This window comes from Hipposideros armiger, unplaced genomic scaffold (assembly GCF_001890085.2).
Source record: "Hipposideros armiger isolate ML-2016 unplaced genomic scaffold, ASM189008v1 scaffold_48, whole genome shotgun sequence".
Lineage (NCBI taxonomy): Eukaryota > Metazoa > Chordata > Mammalia > Chiroptera > Hipposideridae > Hipposideros > Hipposideros armiger.
This window is the reverse complement of record NW_017731398.1, coordinates 2,646,154-2,671,371: the sequence shown is the minus strand read 5'-3', so window position 1 is coordinate 2,671,371 and position 25,218 is coordinate 2,646,154. Positions and strand designations below refer to the sequence as shown.

The window sequence follows — 25,218 nt, the reverse complement described above, 5'->3', positions numbered from 1 at the left end:
ATGTCTTTACTACTGCATTTCTGATTCCTACTGCTGAGCCCCCTCCTTCACTGCAGATGAACCTGTTCATTTTTTAAGTCTACCTGCTTGTAGTAAACGCCGGGAATGATGGATCCAAACCAGCACCAATGATATATGCATGCTGTCCTGTCATTCATTTCTAGCATGGAGTCGGCTATAAATTTAGTTTGCTTCAGGCCCACGGTTCAGTTCAGCTACCGCCAATTTTCCTGATGTCAACACTTCGTGAAAAAAATTAAAGCAGTCTGAAATCCTTTGCTACTTGAGTTTAGTATTACTACATCTCGTCAAAGAGTCGCCAATAGTTACTCTTCATTCTCCAGTGCGATTATATTTTGTCCTGGGAACAAAGCACTTCCCGGGGAACATACACTGTGGGGCCACATGCAGGCACCTGATTTACACAGCACACATCCGGCTTCAGCGGGTGGCCGCAACCACGAGGGACAGTCACAGCGGTGGTTCCCTCACCTCATCTTTACCTTGTTGCTTCATAAACACTGGGGAAGAGCAAACCAAGTATTTTAGGACTCTGGCTAAGCATTGGCAGGACACTCCTGGGCACCATGGGGAAGGAAGCCGGCCCATTTTGCAGTTCAGGGGGTAGGATGGTCACTTGGTATCATTAACGCAGGGGCATGTGGCCCATCCAAGCAGGGCACCAGGAAAACGTGGCCAAAACAGAAGGACTCAAATTCCTTGAGCGCCTATGATTGGCAGGGCACATCCCGCTTAACCTACCAACACTAAGAGAGAAGCACAGGGGCTGATGCTGCCAAGGGCACTGTGTGAGAGTCCCTAAAAACTTAATTTCAAACTTGCAGTTTACAAAAAGAACTGTCACCAAAGTCTGTGACAAAGGACAGCCCTTACTCTCCCAAGACCACTGTCGTTACCCTGTAAAGTGTAGGTGAGGCCGGATGTGATGGAGGTCACTGAGGGTGCTGAAGGGGCAGAGGTGAGGCCAGACCACAGGAGGGAGGGGCTGGGAGGGAGGGGTGTGCGTGGACGATGCATCCCTGCGTGAGCCACCCCCACACCAAGTGACTGCAACAGTAAGCGGAAGTGGCAGAGCCAGGTGGTTCTGGCTCAGGCTTCTTACAAGGTTGCAGCCAAGGTGCCAGCAGGGATAGCCGTTGCCTGAAGGCCTGACTAGATTCCCAGGCTCACTCAGGTGCTGATGGCAGGAGGCCTCAGCTGTCCATGGCTCCCTGAGTGCCCCTTAGGACACGGTGGCTGACTTTGTCCAGAACAAATGATCCAAAAGACAAAGCAAGAAGGAAGTCCTAATGCCACAGAGGACCTAACCTCCAAAATCGATACCATTGTTTCCACTTTATTCTTTCTCTGCGAAGTGAGTCACTAAAGTCTGGTACATACTCAAGGTGTGGGGGGGGGGGGGATTAGGCCTGCCTCCTAAAGGAAGGCGTATCCACAAATTCGTGTGTTTTAAAACTACCAGAAAATGGGTTGGGGTTCAGGGATGGAGTGAGGGCAGAGAATTTTGTTGTGCACATTACTTGGCAATAAAAACACCATTTTTACATTCTAATACAGTTGCTTCCAAACACTCATGTCAAATATCCACTCCATCAGACGTATTTACAATCACTTGCAACTCAGGCAACCTATGATTCTGCATTTAGTGCCCATCTTGCAAATCACCTCATATTTGGGTGCTCAAGCCGGTAAGCAATTGTATCACCTTATTAGGAAGGTCATGAGCCTTTTGGGGGGCCCAGGGCTAAGCTCACTGCCCTCAGGCTGACCCCCAGACTGCGCTGACTGCAGCAAATTAAACAGAATGTGTCAAACCATTCTGTGTATTAAATTCATGTGATTTTGTATCAAGACAGAGCTTTGTCCCAGCAAAGGCTCCCTCCATCTCAGATAAAAATAAGCAAAGCTGCTTTTAGAAGCTTTGTACACTTTTTCCCCTTCTGACAGCCTTCAAGTGGCAACATATGATTTGGTCCCTGAGACATACAAAGTGTTTTAATTAAAGGTTGTCTAAAAATACAAAAACGTTTCCACAGCCACATGTGCCATTAACTCTTCTGACATTCCGGCGGCGTGAAGTCCTAGAAAATTCTTTACATCTTGAAAAGAATCCACGTGGGCCTGTGCCCTGTTGGCTGTTTGCACAGACTAAACCAACAGTATGTTTACAGTGGGTGACCACCATAATTAGAGGCCCGGGCGGGGGAGGGGGCTGCAATTTGTTCTTACAACTTGAACACACTTCGAGACTTTGTGGCATTTGGCTGAATGCCTTTATTTAAACATCCTGTGAGAAGGACTGAATGGTATATGTGCTCACAAGACCAATCTGGGGAGCTGGCTTTTCATCCTAGTTGATCAACTACTCCTGTGACCCTGAGCAATTCAATTAGCCCCTATGAGCCTCAGTTTTCAGTCTATAACAACTACTACTGAGCAATGACAACATGCCAAGGACACCACATGCTTTTCCATTGATGACAGCACCTGGTCCTCACTTCATCCCAGTGAGATGGGTCCTATTATTATGCTCGCTTTATACATCTCAGTCCTCTCGTGTGTTTTATGCCTCATGTGTTTTATGCCTCGTGTGATGGTAAAGAAAGCTTCCCTCTGAGAGGCCGTGTAAAGTGCGAGTAAACAGCATATACTGGAGAGTGTATGCCCAGATTCAAATGCTGGCTCTGTCATCTGCTAGCTGTGTGACCTCGGGCTAACTACTTAACCTCTCTGTGCCTCAGGTTTTCCCATCAGTAAAACGTGGGTCATGATAGGTCCACCTCATAGTCTTGTTAACACAAAGGAAGCTCATGTTTGTAAAGGACTTAGGACAGCGCTTGGTCAAATAACAATAAATCTGGTGTGATCCTGGACCTGGCTTTTCCTGAACAGATGAGGTAGGTTGGGGAATTAGATTCCTGCTGAGCCAGGGGAGAGAGAAAAATGTGCTTTCATGAATGGCCTCTGTCCAGAGGAGCCTCTAGAGCAGCGGTTCTCAACCTTCCTAATGCCGCGACCCCTTAATACAGTGCCTCATGTTGTGGTGACCCCCAACCATAAAATTATTTGCGTTGCTACTCTATAACTGTAATTTTGCTACTGTTATGAATCGTAATGTAAATTTTGTTTTGTTTTCCGATGGTCTTAGGCGACCCCTGTGAAAGGGTCTTTCGACCTCCAAAGGGGTCGCGACCCACAGGTTGAGAACCGCTGCTCTAGAGCCTCCCACCAGAGGGCAGAAGAGGGCGGAGAGCCTCAGGGGTGTCCCCCAGGCAAGGCCACTGGCCTTTGGAGACACGTCAATGAATGGTGAGTCTGCCAAATGCTCTTAAGTCGAGAGCCATGTGAGCCGGAGGGCAGAATTCGGAGCTCCTGGTACCAGTGAGGCCCCATCATGAGGCCCCCTTCCTCTCTCTGTAATCCCAACAGCAGCGCTGGGAATAATCCAGCAAGACTCACAAGCCTCAATCCCGTTTTTGCTCCTGCCCCCTCGGCCAGCAGTGGACAGCAGTGGAGCATAAACAAAACCTCTGTTCTTTCACCCTTTCTTCACCCCAAACACCCTTCCCTGCAAACGAGAGGCTGCCACACCAATTCCCAAGGCTGCTGTGGGTCGCACAGGAGCTCCGGTCTTTGCAATAATAGGCTGAAGGTCCCCATACTCAGGAATTCACTTTCTATATCTTTGCAGAGATAACCAAAGATAAAGCTTTCATTCATCAGAACTTAGGGTGTGAAATGAGAAGTGTGGGTTATTGAGAGAAAAGCAGTGTAAATGGAAGATGAGGTAAGGGGCTTCTGGCAGCTGGAGGGGCCGTGAGTCTGAAGTAGATCGGCAGTGAACAGGGCACTCGCCCTTCGGGGGGAATAAGACGGAGGAGAGCAAGGAGAGAGACAGGATGTCCAGGAGAATTTGGGGCTGAGCAGTGTTTTATGGGAACAGCTGCAGTCCATGTGGGGGATACTGAGACAGGGAACATGGGAAGGGAAGACTGTTAAGAAGTGTTGCTATGCATTAAGAATGCCCTTCTCCCCCGCCTCCTGTCTTCCCCTTGGAGACTTTTCAAGAGGCTCAGGAAAAACTGGCAGTGTTTTCAATTCTATTATTTCAAGGGACTTTTCATTTTTCACTGATACTATACAAAGATGGGGCCATGTGGGGCCCCAGTTAGAGTTAGGTTAAATACACACAACACTGGCTTCAACAAAACCTCAACCCTGGTGTTCCACGGTTGTAAGAACACAATGTCCAGGCAAATGTTATTTGAGCACAAGGTTTGTGCCGTGCCCTCATAAGGAAAATGTGCCTTTCCATCTCTGGGGCTCCTACAACCAACATTAGGGATTGGCTGCAAGGTAGATGCACAAGTAGAAGACATGCACGCATCTCCTAGGGGTCCCCACATCTGTCAGGAAGGAGTGGGGTTTCCAACAAAAACCACGCAGGCCCAGAACCAGCTTTCTCTCCTTGGTTACTATTATTCAAAATCTCCCATACTCCTAGGCCAGGAAAAGACAACTACTCGTCAGAATTCTTCAGCTGTAAGACAATGTCACTTATAAGACACAAGACCACACCGTTACTTTAAAAATAACTGGGGGACTGAGCCTGGGACCATGATCTTCTCCCACTCCGGGCTGGACTGAGTGAGGTGTCCTTCCCCTCCGTCACAGCAGCTCATCTTCCCTTCTCTCTCAAACCCATAGCGTTGTTCACGAGCCCATCATTCCAACGCTGATGCCAGCAGGCACGATGGATATTACTGAGCCCTCATCTAACAAGGCTTTGCAGCAGCCTGGGAGCTAGTGACATGTCCCCGTCTGAGACAGTCACCCCTCTGCCTTGGCTTCTGTGAGGTCCCACTGCCTTCCATAGATGTCCCAATCCTCCAGCTGTGCCTCCCTTACCCTGTAAACAGCAGGCTTCCATTCCTCTGCATACCCACTTTATTTTTCCTCAAGGACTCAATCCTAGGCACTCACCTTATTGTCCCACATCCCTTCCCTGAGTGGTCTCATCCGTGCACAAGACTTCATTACCATCCCAGATGCCAAAGCAGTTTTCGGAGCTCAGAAGAGCCTCTCTCGCTATACACTGCCAATCTCCCCTTGGCTATCTCAAAGACAACTCACATCCAGTGTCCCCAAAACTCAGCATGTTGTCTACCCTTCAAACCTGGTTCTCTTCCAGTATCCCTCCTCTCCGTAAGTATCAAAAGTAGTAAGAAGGAGAGCAGGCATACACTCGTCGCTTACCATGCCCCCAGCTCTGTGCTACACACATGACAAGTGACTACTACAAGCGTCTTACTTTGCACAAGAATTCTAAGGGTTGGCACTTTACTAGCATCGCTTTACAAATAAAGGAACCAAGAAGTTAGATTGTTCCCCTGTTAGTAAGCGGTGGATCCACAGTCCACATAGGTATCAAGCCAGAGACCAGGAGGAAACCACGGACATCCCCACCCAGGTAACCTCCTCACAACTCATTCCCTAGTTTGGTCCATTTTTGCTTCTAAGTAGATGTTTATTCTCTCTGCTCTCTATCCCTAACACGACTCCCTTTTCTACCACCCATCATTTCTTGCCGATATGTCTGTAACATCCTATCCATTTTCCTACTTCCCTCTTGTTCATTTATAACACATTCCCCACACTACAGTCAACATGTGAGTCTGATCACTTAAGCCTTTTAATATCTTCCCATTGCTTTTAGGATCAAGACCAAATTCCTACTGATAGCCTACAGCTCTTCTCAGGGTCCTCCTCCCTGCCTCCCAAAATGGTGTGTTCTTTCCTTCACGGCACTAATCTCACTCAGGCACTTGTTTCACCATTTGTTTGATGTTTGTATCCCTTGCTGGTAGGTAAGTTCCTTGAAGGGACCAACCATGTCTATTTTGTTCACCACTGCATCATGCTTTAACCAGTCCAAAGCCTGGCAAATAATTGGCATTCATTGATGTCTGTTCAATGGGTGGGTGAATAGATGATGGATGGATGGATGGATGGATGGATGATGGATGGATGATGGATGGATGGATGGATGGATGGATGGATGGATGGATGGATGGATGATGGATGGATGGATGGATGGATAATGGATGGATGGATGGATGGATGGATGGACGGGTGGCTGGATGGATGGATGGACAATGGATGGATGGACGGACAGATGGACGGGTGGCTGGATAGATGGATGGATGATGGATGGACGGATGGACAGACAGATGGACGAGTGGCTGGATAGATGGATGGATGATGGATGGATGGATGACTGAAAGGAGGAGGACAATCACAAGCCCAACCTACTTGCCCATTTTCATTCTGCAAATTTATCTAAAACACGTTCTTTTTTCTTTTTTGCACACTTAGCCAGCCATGCCTTCAGAATGTTGCGTGGGTGTTAAGCACCAGAAGTCAAGTGATTCCTATAAAGCTAAGAAGAGGCCGGCTGCTGGGCTCATGATAGCACTGAGTAAAGCTGGAGAAAACCGAAACAGTCCAAGGAGCACTAACCTGACGTCTGGCAACGTGCTTCCAGTCACAGCGTCGTCACCCATCAGCCATGTGACCCTGAGGTTCTCGTTGCTTTCTTAGTGTCTTCAAATGCTATTAAAAGAAAAAAAGTTGAAGATACAATGCCGTCTGCACCTTTAAGAATCCTTACGTGCTTATTAATGAGTTTCAGTTTATTTCAATTATAGTATTTGAATTCTTCACACAGAAGATTTCACTTAGGATACAAAAGGGAGGTTTAAAATTAGACAATTCATATAAGAAATAAATATGGCTTTTAAATTTCATTTGGCGTTGTTGTTAGATCAGATACTAGTGTTTTGCTGCATTTAAAAATAGCAATTTAAATGTTCTGCTCCTTTAATTCACAGTGGTCATTTATTTGCTGCTCTCTAGACATTTAATGAACATAAAAAAAGCCAGGGTTATTTCATTATTAGAATTATTAATTTCTCTTTATCATAAATGCTGCTGAGGAAAGTAATTTTGTGCACTGCAGTTCATGGCTGCACCATATCGTCTATGTGCCAATCATCAAAACACATTTAAAAAAAAAGTTAATAAACTATCAGCACCATAAATTGAGCTTCATCTTCATTTTGTTATCACTGAATTCTATTTGTGCACTGTCCAGAAATTACCTCTGAAAGGGAAGAAAAACTTCAGATCTGTTCTGAGTCTAATTATGGGAAGCATAGTGGATGACTTGGAGTAAGACCCAGACCACCAGGAAACCTGGGTTCATTTCCTGTCCGAGTGTAAACAAACACATCCACTTCGCTGCTAATAAAAGCCATGGCAGGGCACTCAAGAGCTGGGCTGACATGAATAAAGATGGAGTTATGAATACTGAAACGACAAAATGCCCCAGTGAGGAGACACAGACATGCGAATTTCCACCGGTGAGGGAAGGACCTGTGCGTCTCCCAGTAATGCTGAGCTTCCCATGTGGGGGAGACCCATAAACTCATTCTCAGCCGAGACTTTTGGGTGCGTTTTTTCGATTTGGTGTTTTAAATGCGGGAGGGAAGCGATGCTCATGAATGGCGCATTCAGTGCTCCTTTGTTGGGGAGTGGGTGAATATGGTTGGAGGGGAGCCACGTTACAGGGTCAGAGAAACGCGGTCCTCTTATATAAGGGTTAACTCCAAAAGCACAACTTCTAAAACCTGTGTAAAAGGGCTCGTATCCAGAAAATAAACACAGGACTGTATCCCGGGGGAAGGAGAAAAGAGATGCAGGTAGTAGTAACCACACTTTCTTGAGGGCTCAGGCAAAGCCTGCAGCTTGGAGAACAGATTGATATGCCTCAGCTGGGAGATCTCGCTCAAGTCCTTTTTCCTGCTCTAGGTTCAGTGTTCCTGGCTAAACACTTTAAGATGGAAGTCCTCCAAATTCTCTGTTGCTGGAATATTCCAGGGTGCTGTAAAGATAGGTTTCATAATTTCACGGAGGCGTGAAATTTTTTTTTTTGCCTCTGCATTTACACACGTGAAAACAGGCCTTCTTATTTGCGCAGGTGCACCCTGTGTTGGGCGTCGAAAGTCATCCCTATACGGCCGCATTCACTCATTAATTCAACCAGCTAAAAACCAAGCCCTGAACGTGTCTCTGAGGAGGCTCTCTCTGTGCAGGAGATACTCCCTACAGCTGTCTTTATTTCAGTGTTTTCTAACTGTATTGACGTTTTCAGTCTTCACCTACGTAACGAACATTTTACATCTATCTATGCCTTTTTTTACGACGCTAGACAAGGAAGGTTTTTCAACAAATTTAGAGAGCATGCAACACATAACGACACTTGCGTCAACGGCGGACCACACGTATGACATTGGTCCCACAGGATTATAATGGAGCTGAAAATCTCCTAAGGCCTGGTGAGGCGGCCCAGTCCGACCGGTCCCAGCAACGCGCCGCCATTTTGTGCCACCTCAGCCCATGGATGGAAACGCCCGGGGGCAGTGAGTCACCTCCCCATTCCAAACCAAAGGGACTATCAGTGGTTATTATGACTACAAGATGCCCTTCGGCCGTTACCGTGAAGAAACTTTGAAGAAAAAAGTTCTTACTCACAGGCCCGGAGCGAACAAGGCAGGCGAAGCGACGCAGAGCACGAGAGAGCACAGAGCAAAGACGCGCGTGCCCAGGCCAACTGCGCAGGCGCCCACACAGCCACGGGCCCACGCACGCACGCACGCTTCTCAGACTCTAATTTGTGAAATGAAAAACAGCCAGATTGGGGGAGGCGGGTTATCACTTGGTGAGGGGTGTAAATGTCAATTACATTGTTTTGTACACCTGAAACTAATTAAAAAAAAAAAAAGGCCTTGTTGAACACAGAAGGGCCCAATCAACGCTTATGTCAGGCACCTGCCTTTCAAAAAAAAAGGAAAAGCCACTGTCAGCGCTCACAGGGCACTGACTCAGGTGCCTGTGGCCACGCTGGGGTGAACAAGCCGGCCGCCACGCGGCCGGTCGTATGAGGTATTGCTCGTACAGTTACAACAGCAGGCTTGGCTGTACCATCTAGGTTTGTGCGAGCGCATGCGAGGACGTTCCCGCAACCACAAACTCGCCTAACGGCGCACGTCTCAGGATATATCCCCCGTCATTAAGTGGCACATGACTACCTCAAAAAAAAAATTTGTTTTTAATGGCAGGAATGAAGACAATGATAGAACTATATGTGCAGAGAGACAGAAGGCTACCTAAAAAAAAGGAACTAAGTCAGACTGGCTTCTGTCTTCTCTGCCACTTTAAAGGCCACAAGTCGATGGAAGAATAGCTACGGAGTTTTAAGGATAAATGGGGTGACCCAAGAACGGTATTGGTCAGGTTTCAAGGCAACAGAAAACCACCTAAGATGTTCATGGTCTCAAAAAAGATACCGCCTTAAATACAACCTCAAAGGTATTTTCCAACTGACCAAGAAATGGGTATCATTCAAAGCCAAGAAAATGGGATAGCTGTGTTATAAATGAAACGCAGTGAACCCTGAAACCACTTAAACTGAGACGAGATTAACTATCATAAAAAGAAAGGCACATAATAAAAACGACCCTTGCAGAGGAAATAGTATATAAAAAGTAATAATTTAATATAAATCAAGATCTAAAATTTCAGGTAATGGAAACAAAGATTAAGAAGTGGGAATAGGATACAGTTTTTACATTTGTGTTTCTGAAATCAAATAATATTACTTCATTCTTAGGTCTGATGATTGTTGAAATATAGGTTAAAAGCTTTTTAAAAAATTAAATGTAATCATAGAAATAAAAATTATAGTTCTATAGACATATATACTTTTTTCAAATGATATAAAAGATAACAACGAAGTCATTTAATAACAAAAAAAAGGAAAGCTTAAAAACAGAGCATGAAAGTAAGGCCAGCTATTATAAATTATGATACCTGAAATTAGGCCAAACTCATTTTTTAAGTGGGAAAGACCCTCGATTGGGGATTTAAACGTGCTGTTTATAAAAAGCATGCCTCAAATACACTGGAAAAGATTAAAAGTGAAAGGGCAGGCGAAAGTATATCAAGCCAAAACAAATAAAGCCAAGATATCAATTTAGACAAAATAAAGTTCAAGATAATAAAAAAGTATTAAAGAGTACAAAGATGGTTATTTTATCCTGATAAAGAACACAATTGAGCACAATGAAAAAGTCACCAAAATGGATATCTCTGGGTTTCAAGGCCTTGCATCCACTCACCTATAGACGTGCATAAAGTAAAAAAAAGACATGAATATCAACAGAAAAAAATGAAAAGCAAGTCTCAGGTATGACAGATTAGGAAGGTAAAAACTTATGAGGGTATAGAAATATGAATACAGCAGGTCTCAAATAATGTCATTTCATTCCACATCATTTCGTATCAGTGTTGATGAGGGGAAAAAAACAACAAAAAACAAAGAACAATTCCCGGCAGGGCCACTGTCTGTGTGAAGCATGTCTGCAAGGGTTTTCTCCCGGGTCTGCAGCTCCCTCCCACACCCCAAAGATGTGCAGTTAGGTGAATGGTGTGCCTACATCGTTCCCATCTGAGTGAGTGGGAGTGGGTGTGAGTGGCCCTGTGACGGAAGGGATGTCCCTAACGGGGGTCCCACCTGCTGCCTTGATCTGCCAGGAGAGGGCCCAGTGGGGCCCTGTGACCCTGAACTGGAATAAGCAGATTGGAAAATCATTATCTTGTTTTTCTTCATCTTTCCTAAGTGTATGTAAGGTCACATTTCCTAAGCTCACATTTATTTCAAGATTTAATAATATTGTGTTTTGGGTCTTTATTTAGAAGTTGGTGATGTTTTTGTTACCAAAAATATGCTTGAGGGAATTACCTCTTGTTAACATCAATTAGCCTAGGGTAAAATTGGTTTCGTTAAACATCATTTTGTTTAAACTCACAATTTCCAAGAACCTATCGACAATGTTAAGTGAGGACTTACTGTACAATTTTCAAATTCGAGTATAAAGGAACAAAATGATTTGATATTTAGACTACATCTAAAATTCATGAAACAAAAATGATCATATAAGTGTCCAATAAAATAAGTTTGATAAATTTCAAACAGCAGACATTACATGGGCCAGAATTACATATAAAGCTTCCTTGAAATTAAAAATTAATTTTAAAAAAGGGAAAATTTTGATTTAGTGCCATATTTTAAAAATGAATATCAAGGTATCATTAAAACAAAAAATCAAGAATGGCTTCTATATTAGAAAATCTATTGATATAATTCATAGTACTAGTAGCTTACAAACAAAAATCAATCTCTTATTTTTTAAATACATACCAAAATGTAATTTGATAAAAATCAAAGTTACTGTCAGCAGATTTCTCAACTGAAACTTAGCAGGCAAGAAGGGAGTGGCAGGAAATATTCAAAGTGATGAAAAGCAGCGACACACAACCAAGATTGCTCTACCCAGCAAGGCTGTCATTTAGAATCAAAGGGCAGATAAGGAGCTTCCCAGATAAGAAAGAGCTGAAGGAGTTCATCAGCACCAAACCAGTATCACAAGGAATCTTAGAGGGATTTCTTTAAAATGGGAGGGGGGTTAAGGATGGGTGAAAGGGGAAGGGATTAAGAAGAACAAATTGGTTGTTACGCAGTAGTCATGGGGATGTAGGGTATAGCATAAGGAATAGAGTCAATAATATTGTAATAACTACGTATGGTGCCAGATAGATCTATTAGGGTAATAAAAGGGAATGGGGTTGGGGGCAGGGTGAAAAAGGTGAAGGCACTAAGAAATACAAATTGGTAGTTAACACAGTGCGGGGAATATAACCAACAATGTTGTAAAGATCACATAAGCTGCCAGACGGGGGGATCACCTCATAGGCTGTGTAGATGCCTGACCAATGCGTTATACACCTGTAGCTGAAGCAGAATAATACTGAATGTCAACTATAACTAAATATCCAGGTATATATAGTCACAGGGTGTGGAGTACAACATAGGGAAGGGAGTTGATGGTATTGTAACAGCTATATAAGATGTCAGAGGGGTAGTAGCTTGGAGAGTGGGTTATCACTTCACGAGGGGCTTAAACTAGTATGTTGCTTTGTACATCTGAAACTAATAAAAATAAATTTTTAAAAATCAAAGTCATTCCGTGCTATCCCCGTAACTTCTCACGTTCACCTTGATCGCCTGGCTGAGGGCGTGTTTGTCAGGTTTCTCTAGCCTAAGTTCCTTTTTCCCTGATTCCGTAATCTGGGGAAGACAGGCGCTGAACGCAGCCACACGTGAGGACTGAGAAGTTAACTTGTGGACAGAGTCTCCTCGTAATTCACCTACCTGGAACTCTTCTGCATGGGAGATTTCTCTCTCCTCCTCCCCTTATTTAGTCCGTCATTACTGATATCATATGGACTCGTGGGTGTTCGTTTTATACTTTGGGTTATAATCTAAACACCATTTAGTCAAGTATTACTGATATCATATGGACTTGTGGGTGTTCGTTTTATACTTTGGGTTATAAACTAAACAGTATAATCTTAAACAGTTGCTGAAACTGTCCCAGCTTTGCCCTCTGGGCATTCTTCAGGTGGCTCCTGCGATCCTCTGACGGCCCCATCATCTACTTTTTTTGTTCAGTTCCTTACTTTGGGGCCCTGGGAGATGCCCCAGTCTCATTCTGTATATTTTCTACCCCATACCGACAATCAGTCCCTTGTCCAAGGGCCCTGCTTCCTTTATTTGGAGCATGGTATTATTGTAGAAGCCAAGATCTAGGTGCTTCGTGTTAAATGGCTTTTTACTTTTTAAAAAATTTTCTTTAGCTGACCCATCCTGCCACCTGTTGGCAGCTCAGCAGCAGCTCAGCTCGGGCTGGGAATAGAACCACTGTTGCTCAGAGCTCACACCCTTGAGCGAGCTCTTAACCAACTGAGCCACTTGGCCAGCCCTTAAATGGCTTTTTAAAAAAGCTGATATGGTGCATGCAATGTGACAAGGATGGGTTAAAACTGATTGTTATCTATTACTGATGAAGAAGTACATGATAGATTTTTTTTCCAGGAAAGCAAATTTTCTGTGTGTATAGAGCCTTAAGACTTTTTATACAAATTTTGATGTTGTATTCTTACTTCCAACACTCTAAAAAGATTTTTGCCGTATTACTTATAATAGCACAATAGTAAAAAAGCCAAACAATATGGAAGTGGTTAAATAAAACAATAAGAGCCATTAAAAAGTAAGGTTAAGCCACCTTAAATTATTTGTTATATAAGATGAGGAAATATAGAGAGACATAAATGTATGGGTGCCTTCAGGAAATGAATGGCTCTTTTGTGAATGAGAAACAATTACATGTGCGTGTTGATATTGAAATATGTATTATAATTTGTTTATGTGGAAACATCTTTAAAATTAGAAGAAAAAAATTCAAAGTTAATAGCGATGGCCTCTCTGGATGACAGAATTATGTAACTTTTATTCTGTTTCTTCATATTTCTGTTGTTCAAATATTCTTTAAAAGCTGGTACTTACAATCACAAAAAAACTAAACACAGAGTAATTTTATCATTTTCAATAGCTATGTAAAGCAGACATCTAAATGAGCATTGTTGGCTATTTGTGTTGCCTGGAGGGCCAATTTACCTACTGACTGAATGACACCGTGATTTCTTGGCAGTGAGCTCCTCGCCTGCAACAGATGGGGTGGGGAGGAGGAGAATGCAGAGGAGGGCTTAACAAGGAGATGGATCTACGCTCCCTAGATCACACAGCAAATTGGTGGCAATAATTGAACTCAACAGAGCATTTGACACCAGAAAGAGCAATGGACTAAAAAGGGTGGCAATCACACTGCTCTCTGTTGATCTGCCTCTGTCTCTTCTCTTCTCCTGGACTCCCTAACGCCTTAGAAAAGATGCACCTTCCTTGGTCACTGGGGGTGGGGAGTGGGGGTGGAGGGGACGGCAGAAAGGAGGAGGGAGGATCTCAAAATATCACATGTCGAAATTACAAAGTCAAACAAACTTCGCTTGCCAGTGATGGCACGGTGGGTAATTAATTCACATGGGACTCTGAGTTCTGGATTTGTTTTTCCCCTGAGTTCTGGGTTTGTTTTGGTGGAGAAGTAAGTTATAATTTTGTGTCATCTTCCCCAGCGACAGAGCCAGATCACATGACCCAAAGTTTTACCAAAAGCAGCACTTTTATTCTGTAAAGTTGCCAAGGCAACACCAGCTGCTGATGACATCATGTGACTGAGGGGACACAGACGGATTTCAGAAGCCTAAAATTATCACTCAATCTGCTCACCAAAATTCTGAAACAGCCAAGACAGCCCCAAGCCCAAGGAAAAGCTTCCGAATACTGTGCTGTGGAAAGGCCGATGGTAATGAATTCTGGATTATTCTCTGGAGTCTGGTACCACAGCCCCAGATCACATACTAAAAACATACTCAACATCAACATGCAATGGGCAGGTAGGACACACCTGCTAATCTGCTTCAATTAAAGCGTTTCTGATACCATGATGGATAAAAATAATTTTTAGCTTTTGTTAACGCTCTTTAAAAATTCAAATCTTTTTTTTATTTAAGTCAAATTATATCTCAAATTGTTGTAATTCAAGATATGTTGAAAACGAACAGGAATGATACTTTCCTATTACAATACATAATTGTATCAATATTTTTATAATAGTAATAGTCCGTGGATCATGGTAAAATCCTAAATTTTAGGGTTTCTCAGAGGAAATTAATTACATAGACAGATTCAAGCGAATGATAACGTAATTCTAAGTTGATCATTTGTCAGGTATTCAGAAGCACAGAAAGCTGTCCCAACCTCATGCTGTCCCATCTTAGCGAACAAATCAACTGCAAAGTGCAAACACGGACCAGGGGGCTTCATGGAAGAGATGCTATTTTGAACGGAGCTTGAGAAGCGGCGTGGACAGTGAGAGCAGGCCACGGAGCACAGCACGGGCAAGGCTGGAGGGAGGGTAGGGGCGCGCTCCAGCGGGAAGCAGAGAGGGAAAGGTATTTGGGAAATTGTTTGATGGGAGGATAAGGGGGATAGATTGGGACCAGGTCCCAGGAGAAACTGAATGTCATTCTGAGACACTTGGGCTTGATTCTGAGAATCAAAGCAAATGACTGAAGACTTTGGGGCAGAAGTGACATGTACTCTGAGCAGATGAACTTGGGGACTGTCCTGTCCACTGAACAGAGGCTCCAACAGAGGAGCGGCAGCCCTGGCAAGGGTCTCAGGAAACCAAGTAGGTGAGACGGTGAGATAGGGACCGGGTAAGTGGACAAGCAGCAAGTGGACATGAGGTGGACATGCAGGAGAACCACGGGACACGGCGGCCAGCTGCAGGAGTGGGGGTGGAAGGGGTACTGCATGAGAATAAAAGTGCTCCGATCCCCAGGCCAGCTAAAGGATTCTGGCTTTGTCCACTGAACTTTCCCCCTTTCCCCGCTTTCCAAGGAGTGGTGTGTGTGAGTTCAGGTGTCTATATGCTCCGTATGGGAAGGGGGAAAAGAGGAGAAACAGACTTGATAAAGCTGCAGGAGAGGTCATCCGGGGATCTAGAAGACGGAATCCAGGATAAGGAACCTCAGAGAACTGAGGACAGAAAGTGAATACAAAAGTGGGGGTTCTCAACCGTGAGCCCCTTGATGCATGACAGAGCAAAGAATCAGACTCATCTGAAATAATTTTTCTCCAATGGATGCTTAATTCTAGAGGCCACGGTCCAGAAATGAAAGACAAGGGTCACCACTTCAAAAGGGTTATCTGCTAACATGAACTGTGGTTTGGTTCGATTTGGTTCGGCTCTGAGGATGGTCAGAAAGGGAGAGGTTTTCAGTTTAATTTGGATTTTCCACCGTGACACTTTGGCCTCAGGTGGGGCTGACTACCTGGATGAGAACCAGCATGGCATGGAGACATGCCTGAATTTACAGAGGAGTCACCCACTGACATACCCTGCTGATTCCTTAGGGGGAACATGGACGACCCTAGGACAACAGGACACATCTGATGCTCATCCATGGCGCTGCCCACAACTACAGCACATTCATTTTTATCACTGTAGAACGGTGGTCCTCTGTCTTTAACGTGCTCTAGCATCGTATGGGGGGCTTGTTACAACAGCCCTGGTCTCACCTCCAGAGTTCCTGGGTCACCAGGTCTGCAGTGGGACCTGACACATTCCCAGGCAACGCTGATGCTGATGCTTTGAGAACACCCGCTGTCGAGCATTCCACACATGGCTAACACCACAATTTAGTTATGCTTTCTACAGGTGATGGACATCCAGACTGTTTTCATTTGAGGCTACTAGGAATAATGATTCTGTGAATACGCTTGTGTATGTCGTTTATTATGTGACGCATTACTGGTGGGTTCCCAGGAACTGTTGGGTCAGCCTGCAGTAGATACTGCTAATGGGTTTCCCAAAGGCACTTAACCAATGTCCACTCTCATATGCAATGCAAGTCCTGCAATGCGCAGTCTCCCCACCAACATTTAGGCGTGTGGGGCTTTTTCAGTTTCTGCCAATCTGGTGACTGTATGTGTGGTTTTCATTGTGGTTTTAATTTTCATTTCCCTGATGACTAATGAGGTGGAGGCCTTTTAATATGTTTATTGGACATTAGGACTTCTTTTTCTATGAAGTTCCTCTTCAAGTTTTTGCCCATTTTTCTAATTGATTTGAATGAGTTCTTTATACGTTTGAGATACTAGGTCTTTGTCAGTTGTGTGTGTTGCAAACATTTTCTTCCATTGTGCAGTTTGTCTTTTCATTTTTCTCTAGTGCCTTTTTTGTGAATAGCATTTCTTGATTTTAATGGAGTCTATTTTAGTGTTTCTCGAAACTATCTGTGGTGAAGGACCTTCCTCCCTGAGTAAACTGGGACGGGTACTTTTGAAAAACAATAATAAAGTGACCAAACACAAACATGAAATTTTTAAAAAGGCATTCAAAAAACGTTAAGCATTTTCTTATCAAGTAAGGTAAGCTAGAGTCCCCTCCCCCATCAGGAAGCCACACTCAGTTTTCTGAAGGTACTGCCCTCAAGAATGAAGTGAAACTCAGGAATCAGAGTGGAGAGTTTGACATTTATACTTATCAATTCACCCTTAAGCAAAACAACATTCAACTGCTAAGTATTTTTTTTTATTACTGAATAAAGGTCATAGTGGACCTTCTTATCTTATTCCCCTTTACTCTTTAATATCCTTTCAGCCCATTCTTCGCCTTCTCTCCATTTCTCACCCCATTCCTGAGCCTCCAATGTCCTTGAGGCACAGGGATGGTTAAGGCCCTGGGTGTGGTGAGTCATCTGTAAACACGATATGCAACAATAAAGAAAAAATCTATTACAGCTTTAAAAGCATGTCAAAATGTCCCCAGAATTAAAAAAAAAAAATCTGAGTCAAAATGTCACATAGACTAGGTAAATGGCATAGTGCAGCTTGATGTTCAGCAAAGTATTTGATAATTACAGACAAAATGTGCACTGAGAGCAGGAAGATTGCACTGTTGGGTCACAGAAAGGGACTGTTTGAACAATTTTATTGTATAAAAAGAATTTCCGTGTGGTGACATTTAATGGATGTGACTCCTCGTTTCTTCTCTGGGAAGAGGACTTCACAATGCCTGTGGGATTCAGAGCTGTAGCTGTGTCTGTCTCTCCCTGATTGCAAATGCTATGAGGGCAGGAATTCTTGATCTTCGCAGTACATCTTTGCAGATAATCTCTAACTGGTTAAGGAAGTTAAGTTCCCTTCTCTTCCTCCTTTGTTAAAAGTTTACCATGAATGAATGTATAATTTTTTTATCTGTTTTTTCCTGCATCTATTCAAATGACCGCAGGGTTTTCTGCTTTCATCAGTGAATGCGGCAGGACAATGAATAGATTTGCTAATGTTAAACTATTCTTACATTCCTGGGATAAATCCGCTTTGGTCATGATGTAATTGTCACTTCCATGCATTGCTGGATTCAGCTTTCTAATTTTTTGTTCATTAGTTCATGTTGGAAACACGCCTGAGGTTTTCATTTTTCTTACCGTCTTTGTCTAGTTTTGATATCAATGTTATACTTGCTTCATTAAATGAGTGGGAGGAAATTCCTTTCTTTCCTATTTTATGGAATAGTTTGTGTGAGACCAGAACTATATGTCCATTGATTGTTTGTAAGAACTCACTTATAAAGACTCTAGACTTAAATATTTCTTTTGGGGAAAGCTTTTAACTACTGATTCCTTTCCTTAATGGTTACAGGACATTTTATGTTTTCCATTTTTCTTGAGTCAGTTTCGATAAGTTATATTTTTCTAGGAATTTGTTCCTTTTTACCAAAGTTTTTAAAAATGGGACACAAAGTTATTCATAATAGTATCTCATTATTCATATATATTTAAAATTTATTGGGGTGACAATGGTTAGTAAAATTACATAGGTTTCAAGTGTACCGTTCTATAATACATCATCTATATAGCACATTGAGTGTTTACCACCCAGAGTCAGTTTTCCTTCCATCACCATATATTTGGGTATCTCATTATATTTTAATCTCTGCAGTAGTCATGTGGCCTTTTTCTTTCTAATATTGCTTCTCTCAGCTTTTTAATTTTCTTGATCAATATTGCCAAAGGTTTATCAATATTATTAATCTTTTCAAACAACAAACTTTGACTTTATCTTCTCTATTGTCCTTCATCTTCTAGTTAAATAATTTTTATCTTACCTTTAACTATTTTCTTTTGCGGAGGTTATTTTGTCTTCATTTTTATAATATACTTAGAATTACTTAGGCCATTAATTTTAAGCCTTTCTTCTTTTCTTTTCTTTTTTTAAAAAATATTTTATTGGGGAATTGGGGGGCGGGAACAGACAAGTTGCTGTCCTTTTGTTCTTCAGTCTAGTTGTGGAGGACGTCGCTTCACTGGCCCATGTTGGTATTATCATTGCGCTCTTCCCGGGTGAGGCAGATCAGTTGCTGGCCACTGTACAGCCGCTCAAGGTGGCTCTTGGTAGCTCATGCTGGCTGCGGGCCACACACGGTAGCTTACGGCAGCCCACTGCAGCAGGGGCTGCAGCCTACGCGGTTGCCGGCGACTCCCAGCAGCCCAGCTCCAGGTCGAGCTGTTGTTCACCATCTTAGCTGTAGAGGTCAGTGTCACTGGCCCTCATGTCGGATCCGAACTGGGGCTCTGCTGCTCAGAGCTGGCATCCCAAGCCAACTCTTAACCAACGTGCCACTCGGCGAGCCCACCTTTCTTCTTTTCTTGTATAAGCATTTAAGGCTTGAAATGTCCCTCTACCAAATTTAGCTGTAATACAAGTTCTGATGTTTCCTTGTTATTTCAAATACACTTGAGTTTCATTATGATGTCCTCTTTGACTTCTGAATTATTTACAAGTGCTTTTAATTTCCAAATGGATGAGATTTTTTTCAGTTATCTTTTGACCTTGATATTTGAACTTAGTTTTTATTATTGTCAGAAAATGTGACCTCATGGTACCCAAATACCCATGCCGAAACCCCAAATCTCCTTTCACTGACCCCTGCCTTCCCCTTCTCTCCTACCTGTCAGTCAGTCATCATGTGCCCTTGACTTTACCTCTTGAGTTTATTTTTCCTCTGCTGTCCATCCCAACTACCTGCCACTGTCTTAGTTCTCACAATCATTATCTTTATGTTACCAATCTCTTCTCTGGCCTCTCTGCCTCTCAACCTGTCCTCCAGAAATGCACGTTCCACGGACTTGAAAGTCATGTACTTAAAATCTAAATCTGAAAAGCACTTCCCTACTTAAAACCATCTGAAGCCCTCACTCACTTCTTCACATGACCTTCATGCCAGATGCCTCTTGACCCAGCCCCCAGCTCTCAATCGATCCTGGATCATCCTTGCTATTCCTGCCACCCCTTTCCCACACGCTTAGCGTCTCAGCTCTGCTCTGTAGAATGTGAGGGCTGTGAAAGTGATCTTGCAAACAGTATCTCAGTCCTCAAAACAATGAGTGAAAGGGGTATAAAAGACCACATGCTACTACTATTCTCGCTTTACTAACTGAAGAGCTGAAGTTCAAAAAGTTAGGTCACTGCTGGAAGTCATATACCCGGAAGGAAGTGGAAGAGGACAAGACCCCCCATCCTCTGAGCCCATGGGTCACCCCCTTATTCAATGCTTTACAGTCAACAGCAGAGGGGAGATCCTACCAGTAGGAACATGAAGACAGGGGGTGAGGGGTGGCTGAATGAAAAAGAGGAGAGAATAACATGCTGAAAAAAAAGTCCTGAAATGCTGTGATTATTTCCTTCCTGTCCAATTATAAATGTCTGCTCTCCCTTGCCTGCTGTCCAAACCTCCAGATGTCGTGAAAGACAGATGCTTCATTCGGCACGTCAAACTTTTGGCCCCTTTAAAATGACAATTTATGGTCCCTGAAACACTCAATGAATTACCAAGCATAACTGTCCTGTACTGACTACATCTGCAGCGATGCAGCAAGCCCAGGGGTGAGGCAGGCGGGTAGATGCCATGCAACAAGAATCATTACAACAGGTGCGCTACAGCACGCTCTTCCTGGAATAGCCTCTGCTAGAGAATACACACTCCTGTTTCCTACCCTGATCTCAAGATGAAAAGTAGAGCACATTCACGAACGGTATGATCGTATAAGAACAAATACATGTATTTTATGATTTGGCCCAATGCCCCGTCCGAGTTCCCAAGACAGCTCTTGTTCACCTGTGCAATTCCAGGGCGTTCCGTCTGTTTTCAGCCGTCACGGGCTCCTCTCCAAGGCTTCCCCTCTTCCTTCTTCCTCTCTCCTGCCACACCCACAGTCTACAACTCTCATTCTTTAAAAACAAACAAACAAACAAACAAAAAACGGTGGCCTCAGACTGACAAATATTCTGTTCTAGACCTCCTATGCATCCGTTCTTCAGTGTGGCCATGTGACTGTCCTCAGTCCCCTCACATCTCATCTCCCAGAAAGGAGGTCCTGACCCTGATGCTCCAGGGCCACTCCAGAGCCTCTGGCTCCAGGCTTCAGCGGTGGACCGACCTTCCTCTCCCCGCCCTCTAAGCCCCCCACAGCCCCAGAGGCCATCTGTCCCCGGCCCACCCCTGACCCCTGACCCGAGCAGGCCCCTTCCTTCCCTGGTCTCTCCCAGTTTCCTGGCTCCCCTGTGCTGACAGCTGCAGGGACCTCACCTCCCAGGTTCACACCTCAGAGGCATTAGGAGCGCTGGAAGAGCTGGGGAAGAAGGCTGAACCATGGCCACCTCCACGTCTACTGTGCGATCCTGCGCCCTCCTCAGCAACCCCCTAAAGAACAGTGTCCTGCCCACACCTTGATTTGAGTCCCAGAAGACCCATTTTCAGACTTTTGACCGCCACAATAAGATAACGCTTTTTTGTTGTGTTCAGCCACTGTTTGCGTAATGTTACAGCAGCAGTAGGAAACTTAACACTCTGCGTCCCTCCTCAGCTGATCTGCAGACTCCTCTTTTTCTCTTTCAAATGCCCACCGCCATCTTCCCCAAATGGACTGCCTCCCCTGAGGTCTCCTCCAGCCCCCCACTGCCCGCTGGAATCTGTGCCTCTCTCAGTTTGCAGCACGGATCCCCTCCGCCTCCTGAGGATTCAACACGCACGTGAGGGCCTCCTCCCCTCACTTCTCCAGGGTGGATGTATCCCTCTGAGACTGTCCTGGCCTTCGAGGTCAGCTGTCCTGTCTTTCTCCTGTGTGCCTTCTCCTGGGCGGGCCCCTACTCCTGGTGCCCTCTGCGTGGATGGTGAGTATGGGCACTGAAATGTCTTAAGCGTCCCTGAATGGAGACTGTTACCAGAAAGACCCAAATCCTCCCTTTGTTATTTGCTGGGTCCCATGGGAGAGCCTGGGGGAGGTGTCCCCAGGCATCTCCCTTCAGCCGAAGACACCTGGCTGCCTCATGGATTTTCCTTGGCAGTGCTGGCCCGGCTCGGCCCACGTCCCTTTCACACGTATCTTTCTTGGCATCTAGTTTTCTCAGCTTGGCTGACATATGATGCTACCACATCTCTATTTTTCCCCCGATTTGAGCTCCATTCTGAGAGACAAAGAGTCCTGACTCCAACTCTTCCTTGAAGGAGACGCAGCAGCTGAAACTGCCCTTCACCCCATGCCCACATTCTCCAGGATGGCCTCCTGGGGGTGGGGTGTGGGCTGGCATGCAGCAGCTGGCCACACAGGGGAGGCCATGCTCTGTGCTGACCCGTCACTCTGGGTCCTCTTCCTGGGACCTCTTCCCTTTTTCTTCCTTAGGGATAAGCTCACATATTGCAGCCATTACAACCTCCTCCCCCTCTCCCCCCCCAAGAGGCCTGATAGGATTGACAAAGAACAACCACCATTAAACAAGAGCAGGCTTTAGAATATTAAATATATAAGATTGCCAACATCTGTTTTTAAATTTTCAATAGAAGGGCAAGAAGATAAACACGAGGAACTCTACTAGAAGTATGCGTCGAATCTAGACGATCAAACAAAGCATAAATTCCGGAAAGATTCATTGGAACGGGCAGAACCCTGTTTTAAAAATGAAAGAAAATTTCCCCCAGCTAAAGGGAAACATTGACCTTCCAATGAAAAGGCCCCACCACGCGCTGGGGCAGGATGACGGAGACTTGACCCATACCCAGACCCATTGCTGCCAAGTTTCAGAACATCAAGAACAAAGCAGACACTCCGCAAAATGCCTAGACTCCATAGCAGCGGTTCTCAACCTTTCACAGGGGTCACCTAAGACCATCGGAAAACACATATTTTTGATGGTCTTAGGAACCGAGACACCGCTCCTCTATCCGTCTCCAGGCCCACATGCAGATACGCCCACATACGAGTACCCGGCAACCCCTATGAAAGGGACGTTCGACCCCCAAAGGGGTCGCGGCCCACAGGGTGAGAACCGCTGATCTATAGACAAAGGAGCAGGTCACTTAACAAGAAATAAGCATTAAACATAAGATTCTCATCAGTGATCCGCGATGACAGGTGACAATAGAGCACCCCGTGTTTTTTTTTTTGATGGAGCAGTACCCTCAGGAGCTTAGATGGCTGATTGGCTGGAAGAAATGAGATTCAGGAAAACGGTAGCTCCAACCCCACAGAGAAAACAGGGGCTGTCCCATTATGACAGTAATGCAGCAGGCCTAGAAAAAAGGCAGTGCAGACAGCAGGAGGCCGGCTGCAATAAACCATTATAAATGCAGTGGCCTCGTGTTCTGTCCACACACATCTCCTGCATACCTATTCCGCGGCAGGCACGGACGATGCGGAGATGGGAGAAACTGGCCCTGCACTCCTGGAGCCTGGAGCCTAGCCCTGGTCGGGGGTCCCAGCCTCCTTTCCAGAGACACTGTTCTCTGGCGCCACCCAGGGCTGCTTGGGGAAGCCATATGCCTGTCACTCAGCTGCTCTCCGCTGCTGGCATTCAGTGGGAAAAGGGACTCCAAGGGTGGCATTCCCCATCTGTCCCATGGCCTATCCTTCCTCTTTCCAAACCAGGATGTGTTTCCTTGTATTCTCTGCACTCCCTCGGTACACCCCCCCCTCCCCCCGCCCCCAGAAGAGAAGCTACAGTCCACTCTGTACTGGGCTGGGCAGAAAATCCTCCAAAGTATATATGGCCTGTGGATGGCCTCTTCCCTGAAGCCAACTTTCCCCTAGTTTACATCCTCTTTGCTTGTCAATCAAAACAGGATGGAGGCGGGGTAAAATGGAGATAGTAATTCCATATGTGTGTGTGTGTGTGTGTGTGTATCTATATCTATCTATCTATCTATCTATCTATATATATATATATATATGAGAAAGCTGCCATTTTACCCAGAATTAGAATGAGCTGGGAGATTAAGGAGAGAAAGAAAGAAAATTAGAAGTTAATTGCTACTTAATAGCAGAATGAGGAACTGAGAATGGCTTGCTTTACTTATTAGCAGGCCTCCCTGAATTACAAAATAAACAGGATAAAAACTTAGTATTTCCTCAAAGTAGACTAAAGTGTGACATTAAGAGGCTCTGGTAATTAAATTTAATTGGAACCAGATTTCCAAAACAGACTGTGATCCGTTGAGGACAAGGCCTGTGTCTCATTTACCTTCCTCTTCAAGTAAGAGCTGGTGATTATTGTCAATGTTGGTGCTGTTATCTAATTATTATGTGGAACAGAATTTAGAAATAATCGCCTCAGAGGATCATCAAAACGGGGCTTTACTTTTATGGATAATTATGAGATTTTTCTAAGCTAAATCGGGGCTGAACAAAAAGAACATGTAACTCGTTGCAAGGGATAGCTGTCTACGGCAGGAATTATATTGAAACGTGAGGACTAATATTTTTTGTTAAGGATCTTACCAGACTTAGTCATAAAAAAGCTGTTTCTCGTCCTCTGTCAACCGCACAGCCAGCACGCTGCACATCTATGAGACATAAAACTGCTTTTCTCAAAACACATTCATCTGCCCCTATTTCAGACTCACCCCCACCAGGTGAATCAGCTGCCCGCCTGGTGAGGAAAGCTAGGAGCGGTCCACAAGTTAAAACAGCCGGCACAGCAAGGAGATGCAATGGCTGCAGGGAAGTGCAGATCGCAAGTAAGGAAGGGGACAGACCTGTGGTGACAGAATGAGAGTCAGGATGGGAACAACAAAAGGAAAAGAAGAAGGTAGTTGGTGGACAGGTGGTGGCGGCAGAAAGCTGAGCAGGAAGCAAGTGAGGGACAAAGCTGGCCGAGGGGAGGGGTTGCTGCAGAAGGACTTCCTGTCCAGGCTCGGGTTAGAGAAAACAAAAGATGGAGGAGGAGGAGGCAGGTGGGAAGGGGCACGAACGCTCGGTTTTCCGGTTCCAGGTCTCCCTGAATGCAGAGCTAGTGTCAGAAATGAAAAAGGTGTCACTTGCGTAGCAGGCACTGTCAATGTCCATGTAGGAAGGCTAAGAATTCTGCAAGTAGCGTTCATTGAGCAGCTATCATGGCCGACGCCCGCTACGAGGCACGCTGTTCATGCTGTTCCTTTGGATCCTCATAACTAGCTCGTGAGACAGAGTGTGTATCCATGAGAAAATAAGTCTGGAGGAGATTAAGCCATTTTCTTCACGGCTGAACACAGATAGCGTGATGTTGGTGTGTGTCTAGAAAGT

At 44.7% G+C, this 25,218-nt stretch overlaps 1 long non-coding RNA gene across 1 annotated transcript in view; it reads right to left on the bottom strand.

Annotated features, from left to right (window-relative positions):
* The window catches only part of LOC109381449 (uncharacterized), a 28,504-nt gene extending 7,653 nt beyond the window's left edge, over positions 1–20,851 (bottom strand). Inside the window, exons 1-2 of the long non-coding RNA XR_002123750.1 lie at positions 20,781–20,851; positions 6,541–6,633 (exon numbers count right to left, since the gene is read on the bottom strand). This is a non-coding gene — a long non-coding RNA (uncharacterized LOC109381449). The remainder of the gene's footprint in view (positions 1–6,540; positions 6,634–20,780) is intronic.
* Between the last annotated feature and the right edge of the window lie 4,367 nt (positions 20,852–25,218).